The sequence below is a fragment of the Lacerta agilis genome, chromosome 6 (assembly GCF_009819535.1).
Source record: "Lacerta agilis isolate rLacAgi1 chromosome 6, rLacAgi1.pri, whole genome shotgun sequence".
Classification (NCBI taxonomy): Eukaryota; Metazoa; Chordata; class Lepidosauria; order Squamata; family Lacertidae; genus Lacerta; species Lacerta agilis.
Genome location: NC_046317.1, coordinates 69,102,431 through 69,114,552, shown reverse-complemented (window position 1 = coordinate 69,114,552; position 12,122 = coordinate 69,102,431). Strand labels below are relative to the sequence as shown.

The window sequence follows — 12,122 nt, the reverse complement described above, 5'->3', positions numbered from 1 at the left end:
CAAGCCGGACAATTAAATACATGGTTAGCCCTTTGGTGTCTCCCAAGTGAGGTGATAACATTCCCCTCAAACAGTGTAAAGGAGCAGCCACTAAAGGGAGATGCCTATTGAACAAAGTAGCGTTGGAAGCTATCTGGTGTAGTGTTAATTGCAGGTGGATATGTGCAGAAACTGTAGCAAATTCACCTACTCTAATGAGATGGCAAAGGGTGATAGGAAGAGCCTTTAATCTCATTCACAAACTCCCACAAGCTTTTATAGGTGTTGGTATATTATGGGAGGATGGCTGAAAGAAAGATGGAGGCCTCCTTTCCACTCGGAGGTATTTAACATATAAGATTAAGCTTGCATAGAGTGGAAAGATGCATAAATTTCCCCAACACACATTTATGGCAAAAAGGTCTCTGCACACTCTTTATTAGATATGTGCTTGCTTGCCCCATACAAATATAATGTAGGTGTGGTCACATACCTAAACTAGCCATAAGTGTAGGTTGGATAAAATGCTCACCTTTCCATATGTCTGGAGTTGGTATCTCATTACTGTAATCAGTTGACAACCTTTTTGGGCCAGTGGGCACATTCTGTGTTTTGAAAGATTGTTTTGGGTGCCAAGGCGCAAAAGGGCTGCCCTGGTGAATAGGTGTAAGCTGCCATATCTAAAAGTGCAGAAAAAGAGACAGGGCCACAAAACATGGGCATTCTCTCTCCCCTCGGCCCATCATTGGCTGGCAGGCATTTTGACGCTACAGGGGCCTTGTTGGCAACACCGAAAGCATCACTTGGTGATGTATATTTCGTTTGAATGGCATATCAGGCAGGATACCCCATGTTCTCCTGTAGGAGAGAATTGGGATCCATGATGTGGGTTGTCTCCACCTCTCTTACCACTGGGAGGAAGTTAAGATTTTGAGGAATATATCAGGAGGCAAGACAACCCCCTATTTCCTGCCTTCGCCACTGGTAGAAGGTTTCTTGCCTGCTCTAGGCATGTCAAAAGAAAAAGGCAGGAACGCCATCTTGGAAGGGATTTTTCCTTTTGTTTTCTTCCTTTGTCTTTGTTTCCTGCATCCTCTTTCAGCTCTCTCCTACCGTCAATACCAGGTTTTCATTCTCTCTCTCCCTCCTCTCAATCCATTTTTTTTACCCCCTAGGCCTTTTGGGGGGCCTACAGCCCTTTGGAGGCCTCTGGACTTCTGTGCCTGGGAAGGGAAGCCTAGGAAAAGGCTGAAACACAGCGGAAGGGGCCCAACAGGTGGTTCATGGTGAGGAGGTAGGGCCATAGCGGCTCCCCACCTGATCTGGACACTGCTGAGATACACCGCACATCATGGACCCCAATTCTCCCTTAGGGGAGAAGCGAATGTTGGGATTTACTGTGATGAGTTCCTTCTCTGTAGGGAGAATTGGGATCTGGCCCTCCCAGGTACCACTGTGTGCATGGGGGAGGCTATCGGACACTGAATCTGGGAAGCTTGCCTGGAGGGGCATGGGACATCATCCCTCCAGAGGCCTCCTATCTTCCTTCTCAGCCTTCTTGCTCTTAAGCCCATATCAGGGTTTTCCTTTCTCCTCTGCACCTGTGCTGGTTCCAGGGGCCAGTGGGGATTCTGCATTCATTGAATAGAGGGGCATGTCCGATTGAAACCACAGTGTTCCTTTTCCTATCCTTTACTCACTATGCTGTGATTATGCAAGCATGAGTTGAACGGGAGTTAGGGGGTTGTCTTGCCTCCTCAAAATCTTAACTTCCTGCCAGTGGTGAGAGGGGCGGGGACAACTCACATCATGGATCCCAATTCTCCCCTACAGAGAATGAACTTATCATGGTAAGTACCAACATTTGCATCCCACCTTTTGTTCAGGGATGGGGAATCCCCAGTCACCATTGGCCGTGCTGTTGGATTGATTTAAATTGGAGTGGACAAGATCTGTAGGGAGGCAGGTTCCCCAATCTTGCCTTCAGTTGTCTGGTAGCTCAGTTATTTCTTACTTACCTAGCTCTTAATGTATATTCATACATAATTTTATTCGTTTGCTGCCTTTCCATAGTTCAAACCATCCTCAAGGCAGCTTACAACATGGAAAAAACACATAGACACAACGTAACAAAAATTGTCATAAATAAAACCTCAAAAATACACAAGCAAACTGAACAATTTCCACATAAATCATAAGATCTAAAATAAAGATACAAAAAAATTATATCAATAGCGGCAACAGCCCCTCCCCAACAAAATCCCCTAAACAACACCTAAGAGTCTGATCAGCAGCCTCAGCTTTCGTAGTTGGAGTCAGTCAGGGCCCTGCCCTCCCAGGCCTGGTGGAAAATGCCTGCAAGGCAAGGAACACGTCTTCTAGGCAAGGAACAGGTCTTCCAGGACTCACAGCCAAGATGGTCTCCAACAATCTAACAGTCTGTTCATAGCCTTCCTTTGCCAGTGTGGTGTAGTGGTTAGGAGCGGTGGACTCGTAATCTGGGGAACTGGGTTCGTGTCTCCTCTCCTCCACATGCAGCTGCTGGGTGACCTTGGGCTAGTCACACTTCTTTGAAGTCTCTCAGCCCCACTCACCTCACAGAGTGTTTGTTGTGGGGGAGGAAGGGAAAGGAGAATGTTGGCCGCTTTGAGACTCCTTCGGGTAGTGATAAAGCGGGATATCAAATCCAAACTCTTCTTCTTCTTTGCTAGATCAGAACCATGGATCTTGCGGCAACATTTCCTTTGATGTGCCACCTGCCCTTCCTAAGAGGGAAGGCTGGTCTTTCTATTCCCCAGCCCACATAGTCTTGAATATAATAGATGCCTCTGCAGACGTCTGTGTGTCAAGGTCAGCTCCAGGGCTAATTCTAGCTTGTGGAGAAATTCCACCAAGAGAAACCATGTGACCTAGTGAATTTTCTTTCCATAATAGAAAAGCATTTCAATGTATTTTTGCAGCCAGGAATGGGGAAGCTGTGGCCCTCCATGGAAACTGCTGGCTGAGGTTGGTGGGAGACGTACCTACAACGTATAGGGGGCTACAGGTTCACCATCTCTGTCTAAACTTAACTCACTCAAAAGTCCCACTGAGCTTTGTACTTTGCCCTATTACCAGTTAGGCAGGTGGATTCAAGAGCTGAAAAGCAGGAATAGCAGGATTTCGAAGCAGTTGAGTGCAATTTCTAGGAGATCACACCTGTGCAGCTGAGCTGCTTACCCCGTGGCTTCATGGAGACTTGTTTTATCTTTTCCTTAATTCTAAAATAGCATTGAACTGCAGAATCTTTTTTTTCCACCTTTGTGGGGTGAATATATCTCATATAGCTTACACTGGATCAAGACTCTTGTCTCCTCTACTAGCTACAAAAACACTCCTCTACTAGCTACACTTAAAACACTGACTCAAGTTGAAGAAGGTATCTCTTTCAACACAACTGCTTTCCAGTGAGCTGCTTCATGTATGTTTTATGGGTGCAAGATTGCAAGGCTTTGAACCCACTTGAGCACAGCAAATGCACCCACGAGGACTCTGTTCTCTTTAGCGAATTCACGAACAGGGCAATGCTTTGGAAAAAGGGCTTTCATGGCTCTTCTAAGTAAACAGCCAACTCTGGATGAAGCAGATTAATTAGTTTGGGATGATAAAATCTCAGTGGAAACAGGCGATATTGAACTTGGGTCATGCATGCTACCGTGTTTTCCTGAAAATAAGACACTGTCTTACATTTATTTTTCCTCAAGAGGAGACACTGTGGCTTATTTTCCGGGGATGTCTTATTTTTATCACTTCACTGAGGAGACTTTTACTTTCACTTTCTACCGGTCGCCTCCGAGCCTCCTTCCCGCTGGAGGAGCTACCCTCTAGCTGCTGTCTGTCTTCTTAACCGCTCCACATCGGTACGCTGCATAGCCACGCCTATCCAGGGCCGTCTTAAGGGCGCTGCCGGCGGGGCTGGAACTGTTGCTGGGAGGCGCCGCGTCCAGCCTCACCTCTTCTTTGGTACCCTCCAGTACTGCACCTATCACTATGGCTTATTTTTGGGGTATGGCTTATATTGCGCAAATGCTTAGAAATCCTGCTATGGCTTATTTTATGGGTATGCCTTATTTTCGGGAAAACACGGTACCACTCCTCCCTGGAATGATGCCAAAAATAACAACAGGACTGTTTCTTTGGGGTGTCTCTTTTTCTTAATGGTGACATGGACCATTCATAATGTAAGAATATTCTTCACAACTGTGAGCAGGGCAGTGGGGTGGGGTAAGTGAAGACAAGCTACAACAGTTAGCTGTGGCGTTGTTTGCCACTCCTGCTCAGGTTGCTCAGCAAAAGCACTTTGGTTCCTGAAATTCATTCTGATTGTGCCGATGAAATGCAACTGATAGAATTCGACAGGGTGTCATATTAGTGTGTGAATACAGTCCAGATCCAGTGATCCCCAGGCACGCACCTCCAGATGGTGGAGATGTCGGGTGCAAAAGGCGCCTGGCTGATTTTGAACACTGAATGTCTTTTCATTTATATCCCGCTTTTGTTTTATCAAAAGCAGTTAACATTAACATTTTTTAAAAAAACAAAAATCCCCCGAAAGTACAAACAGCAACAAAACCACATTAAAACCAAAGCAGCAACCAAACACAACCCAAATTGAGTGCCACATCACAATCAAAGCATACTCCATCACGCAGTACAAAAAAATCCCACCTGAAGTTGCCTTGTATTGCTTCTTAGCCAATGACAAAACTTTAACAGTGCTGGGGCTAAGCAAGCCTCTCTCAGGAAGTCGTTCCAGAGCAGTGGTGCTGGAAATGACAAGATCCTGTCATCTGCAGGGCACCACATTGGCGACTCTTGTGCTAGGCTGTTGCATATGTACATGAAGAATTACTACGACGAGTGGTTTCATTAATATTACTGTGTATGTTTGAGTTTCACCGTATGAGTGCTAGTACAACTTCGCTGGGGGCAGTGTTGTTCAGGGTCTTCATTAGCAGAATAGCGTGATGTAATTTTGCCATGTGCCCTTCGCACGCTCCCCTCCCCTTTGTTGTTAAGAGGCTTGTTGAAACTGAGATGCTCATGAGGAATAAGGAGTCAAAAAGGGTCAGGTGGAGGGTGACACGCTGGCTGAATTGTAGTCATTTGTATGGCAAGGGTTCTTGTTTTTGCCTGTGCGTAAAACTGCTGGCCACAATTACAACCAAGACCTGATCGTGTGGATTTCCACTTGGAAGCCATTTATTGCGAGTTAAATAAAAAAGTCACAATAAACATATAATAGGACTAAAGATGTCATGGTAAAATGAGAACAGCAACAAAGCAAAACCAAACCCCAGAAAGAGGTCTCACAAGAAGGAACGTGTTTTCTCCAAGATACTACCTGTTTAACTTGCCATTTCCATTTCCCGAACTTTTATTAAGGTTCTATAGATGGACTGCTGTGTCTGCAGCACTGCGTTACTCATTCTTCTGTGGCTGCCGTTGGGTTAAAGAAATGTTGTTACAAGTGTATTTTGAGGATTTGTCCTTGGAGTGTATGTTGCTATGTTTATTTAGAAAACAGTTGGCAGGCTATGCTTCTAGAGGTGGAGAACTGGAATATCAAGAATGGCTGGCTTTGCCATTGATCAGATAATTACTTGCACAGCCCCTGCCCCTTTGCTCTTGTCTGTTCTTGGCTTTGTTTGTTATTTCTTTCTCTGTTGCTTGATGTTTTAACCTACTGGCATTTATAGGTGGGGTGGAGTTTTAAGAATCTGTGCACATGCAGAATTTGGTACGTTCTGAGAATCATTTTAGTTTCAAGCATGGGAGTAGCCAGGGGGATGCAGGGGGGCGGTGCCCTCCTAAAACAAGTAAATAAAGAAAAATATTTAACTAAATGACCAATTGTGTTCTGCCCCCCCCCCCAAGCATAATACCTGCCCCACCCAACATATGCCTGCGCCCCCTAATAAATCCTGGCTATGCCCATGGTTTAAAGCAAATTTCTAGCTTCTGTGGCAGGTGTAGGGAACCTTTGGCCCTCTGAAGGTTGCTGAACTTCAATTCCCATAATCCTTGGCCATGCTTGCTGAGGGTGATGGGAATTGTAGTTCAGCAGCATGTCCAGGGCCACAGTTTGCCATACTTGCTCTGTGGCTACAAAATAAACTTCAGTGTGTGCAGGCTAAGGCTAGTGAAATTTCAGAAGCCCCAGGTGAGACTGAATAAGATTTCCAGTCCCAAAGTGTTAGGAACATATATATTTTGGGCCATTTTTTTAAGATTAGCAAAAGTAGAATAAATTATGCAGAGCAAATGAATATATGTGGAAAGGTTGCAGAATGAATTTTGCAGATTTTTGTGTTACTATAATGCAGGGTTTTGACTTGTTTAGGGCTCAGACTACACTGCACTGCCTTTTGTAATTCAAAAGTGTCTCTAATTGACTGGAAAGATGTAGCCACTTGAATTAAATATCATGCTAATAAGGTATTGTGTAGTAGCCAGCAGATAATAAGGTTAGTTATGTATTTATTCTCCTGCTGGCGTGTACGGTTTATAAAATAGGTGCAGATAAAGTATACTGGTACAGCACCTGCAACAGAATTCTTGATTCATAGCTCACCCAGCCCCCCAGCAAATGTTTCTGGTCTTCCGGAGATACACCGACTTTGGCAGCAGCAGCAAAAAGAGAAACAGGACAGCAAACCTGTCACTGTAGTTGTTGGAGAGGAGTAAGATTGATCATTTGATGAGTGAAGAGGGAATGATAGCTACTATTCTCAACATGGATCATCTGAGGGGGGGGAGGAAGTTTGTGTGACTGCGCAGTGTAGTAGAGCGAGGGGTGGCCGCACCCACTGCCGGCATGTGCCCACAGGAGTGTCGGCCAAGGGTGAATACAGCCCTCGGGCTGAAAGAGGTTAGTGACCCCTGACAGAGAAGATGCCACCCAAACTGCAGTTCTGTCTTGTGTGGCATTTTGGAAGCAGTAGCCCGAGGTTACACTCCCTCTGAAGGAGCAGGTACATAGCTTGGGGGTATTTCTGGAACCTCGGTGGCACAGAGTGGCTTCCATCAACTTGGGTTGGTGGCCCAGCCACTATCTAGAGAGGGGTAGCCTAACTTCTTTTGTTTATACCCGGTAGTGTTTCCTGCTGTGTGCACGATTCTGCACATTCTGCGCATGCACAGAAGTGTTCTGCGTGCTTTGCGCATGCGCAAAGCACGTTTTTCAGATTACGTACATTTCGGGTTATGTACAGCGACCCGGAACGAATTGAGTATGTAACCCGAGGTACCACTGTATGCTGTTCGTTTTAAAATAGAATTGCCTTTTAGATTTTCTTTTAATGCTGATTTTGATGTAAGCATGCTTAAAGCATTGTATGTCGCTTTGAGTTGCTGTGGCAAATGAATACTAATATAATTAATCAATTAATAATTGTTCCTCTTAGTTTGGGTTGATATCAAAGCCTCTCCCTCATTTGGGCGGGCCACAGAAATCCAGAGCTCAGCTTAAATAGCCTTGGATTCCACAGCTAGAACAAAAATACACTCTTTTGACCCAAATAGGGATCTTATTAGCTTTGCATGAATTTGCACTGATTAAAAGATTCCCTGTGAATGGGAGGAGATATGCAGGAAATATGCAGAGAAAGGTGTACAGGTCATGGTTGCACTTGGGAAGGGCGAAAAGATGAAAGCAAGCTTTTCTCCTTTAACAAAGCAGTATATCCAAGAGGTCATTATCAAATTAACCCTTAAGGCTGAAGACTTCTTGGTGAAAAATCTACATAGCCCTGGTTGTTTGTAAAAACAGTAAGCCACAACTTGCACACATTTACCGGTAACTAGGGTGCATTCAGCTTGATGCATTTGACAAAATTAAAAAGGGAGCAGGTGTTCAGTAAAAAAGGCTTTGACAATCCCACCCACCATTGCACCTGATGTGTTTTCACTAGACATGATATTGCCGATCCCTGTGCAAGAAGAGTGGAAGAAATTCAAAGACTATTTGAAACAACGTGAAAAGTTGGATATTTGAAGTGAGATCAGTGAATATAATAGGTGATAGCTATACAATGTTAGGTTAAAATAGTGTATAAGAAGTTAAGATTGTGTTTTTTATATTAGATGTTATGGTTAAGAATAAGTTGATTGAGATAAGATAAGATGTGAGTTTAAGATTAAGAATAACTGTGAATGAGTGTTAAAATAGTTACAAAGTTACTAAAGTAAATTCGAATTGAACGCAGAAGAGAGAACGCGAGGATGTCCCCTAAGTAAGAATTGGAAATAAAGTTAAAATAACTATATTGGTGTGTTCCTGTGTTCCGGTGGGGTGTTAGGTATGTATCTGTTTTATTTGATTGTTATTTGTATTTTGTAGAGTGTTTGTATTTTATGTATGTATGTAGTATGTATGTTTTTATTTGTTGTTTTGTGTGGAAATACCAATAAATTCTTTATATATATAAAAGGATATTGCCGATCCCTGGAATGTAACACCCCCCCTAAGTTGCAGGCTTACTGTACCCTAGAACTGTATTAGAGCTGTATGTACCATCAAGTCTTTGCACAGACAGAATGAAGATGTGCAGCCTGGCTAAAGGGTGCAGTTTTTCTTCCTTGCCCATGTGCAAATGCTCCTGTTTCCTTCCACAAGAAGCTCACTAATATGAGAAACCAGCTATTGTAGGATGCTATTTACTTTGTTTCAATCAAGTTGTTGTTAAACTTACACAGGCTGCAGACGGAAGGGTTGACTTCTAAGCTATCCTTCAAGGTCCAAGACCAAACCATTGTGGCTTTCCCACCTGGGTCTGTAATGAACTCTGCAGGCCAAATGTTGCCTTCCCGGACTTTAGTTTCTCTGCTGGAGCAGCAGTGGTGAAGTTAATGTATATAATGAGAAGATAATGGCACACAGAGCAGATGGCTCTAAAATTAGAATGTGTTTAATAATTCCTTGTGCAGGCCAGAAAAAGTATCCATTTCATTTCCTGAGTGGTGGATTGTTTTCCCAAGATTGGATCTAGTAAATACATACTGTACTTGTATTACTTTCATAAATAAGTTTGAATGCACAGCGGTTGGCTGACTGAAGAAAATGCTGTTGTTTCATTCATGTTTGTCAGTGAAAAGATGCATATTTATACCCCACAAGGGAATTTGCTTTGTTGCAGTAAATACACAATTGTTCAGGACATAGTTATTGCATTATTGTGGGTATACTGGTTTCATCAGCATTTCATGTAACAAATGTCTGAAGTGTGAATGACAGGTGTACTTTCATAAGTAATTATGTGCCTGGGAGATGAGATTGGCTCATGGCTTCCCAAGGTATGTACCTGGATGTTTGATATATTTATTATTCAGACTCTTCAGGTTTACTACCAGGAATTCAGGGGTCTCTATGGTAAATACATAATTGCCACATATTGCAAGGAGCTGCTTATAGTTTGCAGCAGGGGTAGGGAACTGGCTCTGGCCATTGGGCCAGATCCTTGTCCCCCCCCCCAATCACCCGTGAGTGAGGCTGCCTTCCTGTCAATCACCTGATGCCACAATGATGTCAAATGACTTGCTTCAAAGGCCGCACTTGGCTCCATGCAAACCCTGACCATCAGCTGATGGTCATTGTTTGCACAGAGTCCTGCTTGTTGCTCTGAAGTCCTGACGATAGTGGTTTCCTAGATCTGCAAGGGCATTTGGAAGCCTGAACGGTTGGGGCTTCAAAGTGCCACACACAGCTATGTGCAAGGCCTGGGTTTTACGCAGGCTTTGCAGGGGTTTCTGATTAGCCTGAAAACCTTTTCGACCTGGCCGGAAACCTCTTTCACTTGTTGCACACCTGATGTCATATATGATGTCAGGTGTGACTTGGCCAAAATGGCCTCATGGGCCAAATGGAGAGAAACCTAGAGGGGCTAATTAAGCCCACAGACCAGAGGTTTCCCATCACTGCTTTGCAATGTTCAGATAACAGAGGTAATCCCAGATCTTACGAAGAAATGAGAGGCATCTTAACAGTGACAACTTTTGCAGGAGACACAATTCTGTTCTTTGCAAAGGCAGCATTACACTTTTCCCTCCCATTTCTCACTCTCATTTTTCTCCTTCTAGTGTCTGAACAGTGCTTGAACGGAGATAAAATAGACCAACAGCAGCTGGAGACTGGGTGAGTTTTCTATAACCATTTAATTGTCTCTCATCAAACCCTTCACTTTTGCTTCTTTAAATGGAAGATCGGCAATTTAAAAAAGTGACTGTGGTCTCTCTATTATTTTAAAAGTACCATCTTGTAGTTTAGTTGTTACCTGGTACACTCCTCCACTAGCGCTTAAAAGGTGTTTGCTTTCAAAAACCACAAAGAATCTACCCTGGTTGGCTCACCTGCAAGCAGCTTCAAGCTCTACTGGACCTCCAAACCGCGTTGCTTGCAGTTTGGCATCTTAGATAAGTTAAGAGATACAGGTGGAAAGAGGCCAAATGCAACCAGGACTGATGGCTTTAAAAGTCTTCCTTTTACCGCACTAAAAATGGCAATATGAAAAAAAGCAACAGTGTCTCCTGGTTTGGAGAATTGGTTAGTACAGGGGTTCCCTGGTTCGTGGCCATGCTGTGTACTACGAATGTGGGCCGTTTTGTTTTTCAGCTTCTTAATTGAAACTCCTTTTACTCTAGGGACCTACTGTTGCACCAAAGTGCTTTCAATTGTAGCGAGTGTTAACTATGCAGGTGATCTTGGTTTTAGTTTTATGGCTGGAGGGTGGCTTAGCCTAAACTTTCTTTTAAAATCTGGACCTGTCCCAATCTTGTGTAAGCAGGGTGCAATCTAATTTTATGAGTAAAATGAAGAGAACTGAAGCTTTTCCGCTTCCTGAAACTTCTCTCCCTGCAGTTTGTTACCTGAACTCCTCCCTACATCCACTGCCAAGAGAAAATAAATGTGTGGGGGAATACTTGCGTAATTCAAGAACATCAAGCCAACCAATCTAAACTCATCCCTGATCTTCTGTATCCCTCCTGCTCCGCCACAGTAAAAAAGCGTAAAGGACCCCTGGATGGTTAAGTCCAGTCAAAGGCGACTATGGGGTTGTAGCACTCATCTCGCTTTCAGGCCAAGGGAGCCGGTGTTCGTCCACAGACAGTTTTCTGGGTCATGTGGCCAGCATGACTAAACCGCTACTGGCGCACAGAGGACTGTGATGAGTGCCAGAGCGCATGGAAACACCGTTTACCTTCCCACCGCAGCGGTACCTATTTATCAATTTGCACTGGCATACTTTTGAACTGTAGGGATGCGGGTGGCGCTGTGGTCTAAACCACTGAGCCTCTTGGGCTTGCCGATTGGAAGGTCGGCAGTTCGAATCCCCGCGACGTGGTGAGCTCCCGTTGCTCTGTTGCAGCTCTGGCCAACCCAGCAGTTCGAAAGCATGCCAGTGCAAGTAGATAAATAGGTACTGCTGCGGTGGGAAGGTAAACAGCATTTACCCTCCTGCCGCATGTCTGTTGATGACACATCATGGTGGTCTTCCATATTAGTAGCTGCTGGAGCTGTTTACTACAATTGATTGTAGTAAACAAATTTTTGACTCATACGGAATAGAGTGAAGGTGTTCTAGTAGATCAGGATGTATCATAATAATTAAGAACGACGTTTTGAGGTGATAACAATCAAGCAAACAGATGCATATAAGTTCATGCACTCGGACAGATGTGCACAGAAAGCATTTCCAAGATAAACTAGTCCAAGAAACTCACACATTTCCAGCCACTGGTGCTTTGAAGAGTTTTCCATGCTTTATATGTTTACTGTAAATAATTTGATACCATAATAACACTTGCTTACACACAGCAAATAGTTTAATAATGTGTGGAATCATGCTATTGTGTTCTGTGACTAATGTGTATGAATGACAGGGGTTAGATTACTGCAGTACATTAAACATGGGGTTGCTGGAGCAGAATTCGGCAGCCAGGATGCTCACCAGGGCAAGATAGTTTGAGCATATTACACTGATCCTGGCTTGACTGCACTGCCTGCCAATTAGTTTCCAGGCCCAATTCAAAGCGCTGGTTTTAACCTATAAAGCCTTAAATGGCTCAGGACCACAATACTTCAATAACCTACACTCCCTTTATGAACT

The 12,122-nt window shown here is 43.9% G+C and overlaps 1 protein-coding gene across 11 annotated transcripts in view; it reads left to right on the top strand.

The window, feature by feature from the left end:
* EPB41L1 (erythrocyte membrane protein band 4.1 like 1) overlaps positions 1–12,122 on the top strand; it is a 168,656-nt gene that overhangs the window by 12,272 nt on the left and 144,262 nt on the right. For all 11 annotated transcript variants that reach the window (XM_033153334.1, XM_033153336.1, XM_033153337.1 and 8 more), the window contains exon 2: positions 10,096–10,150. The gene's annotated coding sequence lies outside the window, so the exon portion shown is untranslated. The remainder of the gene's footprint in view (positions 1–10,095; positions 10,151–12,122) is intronic.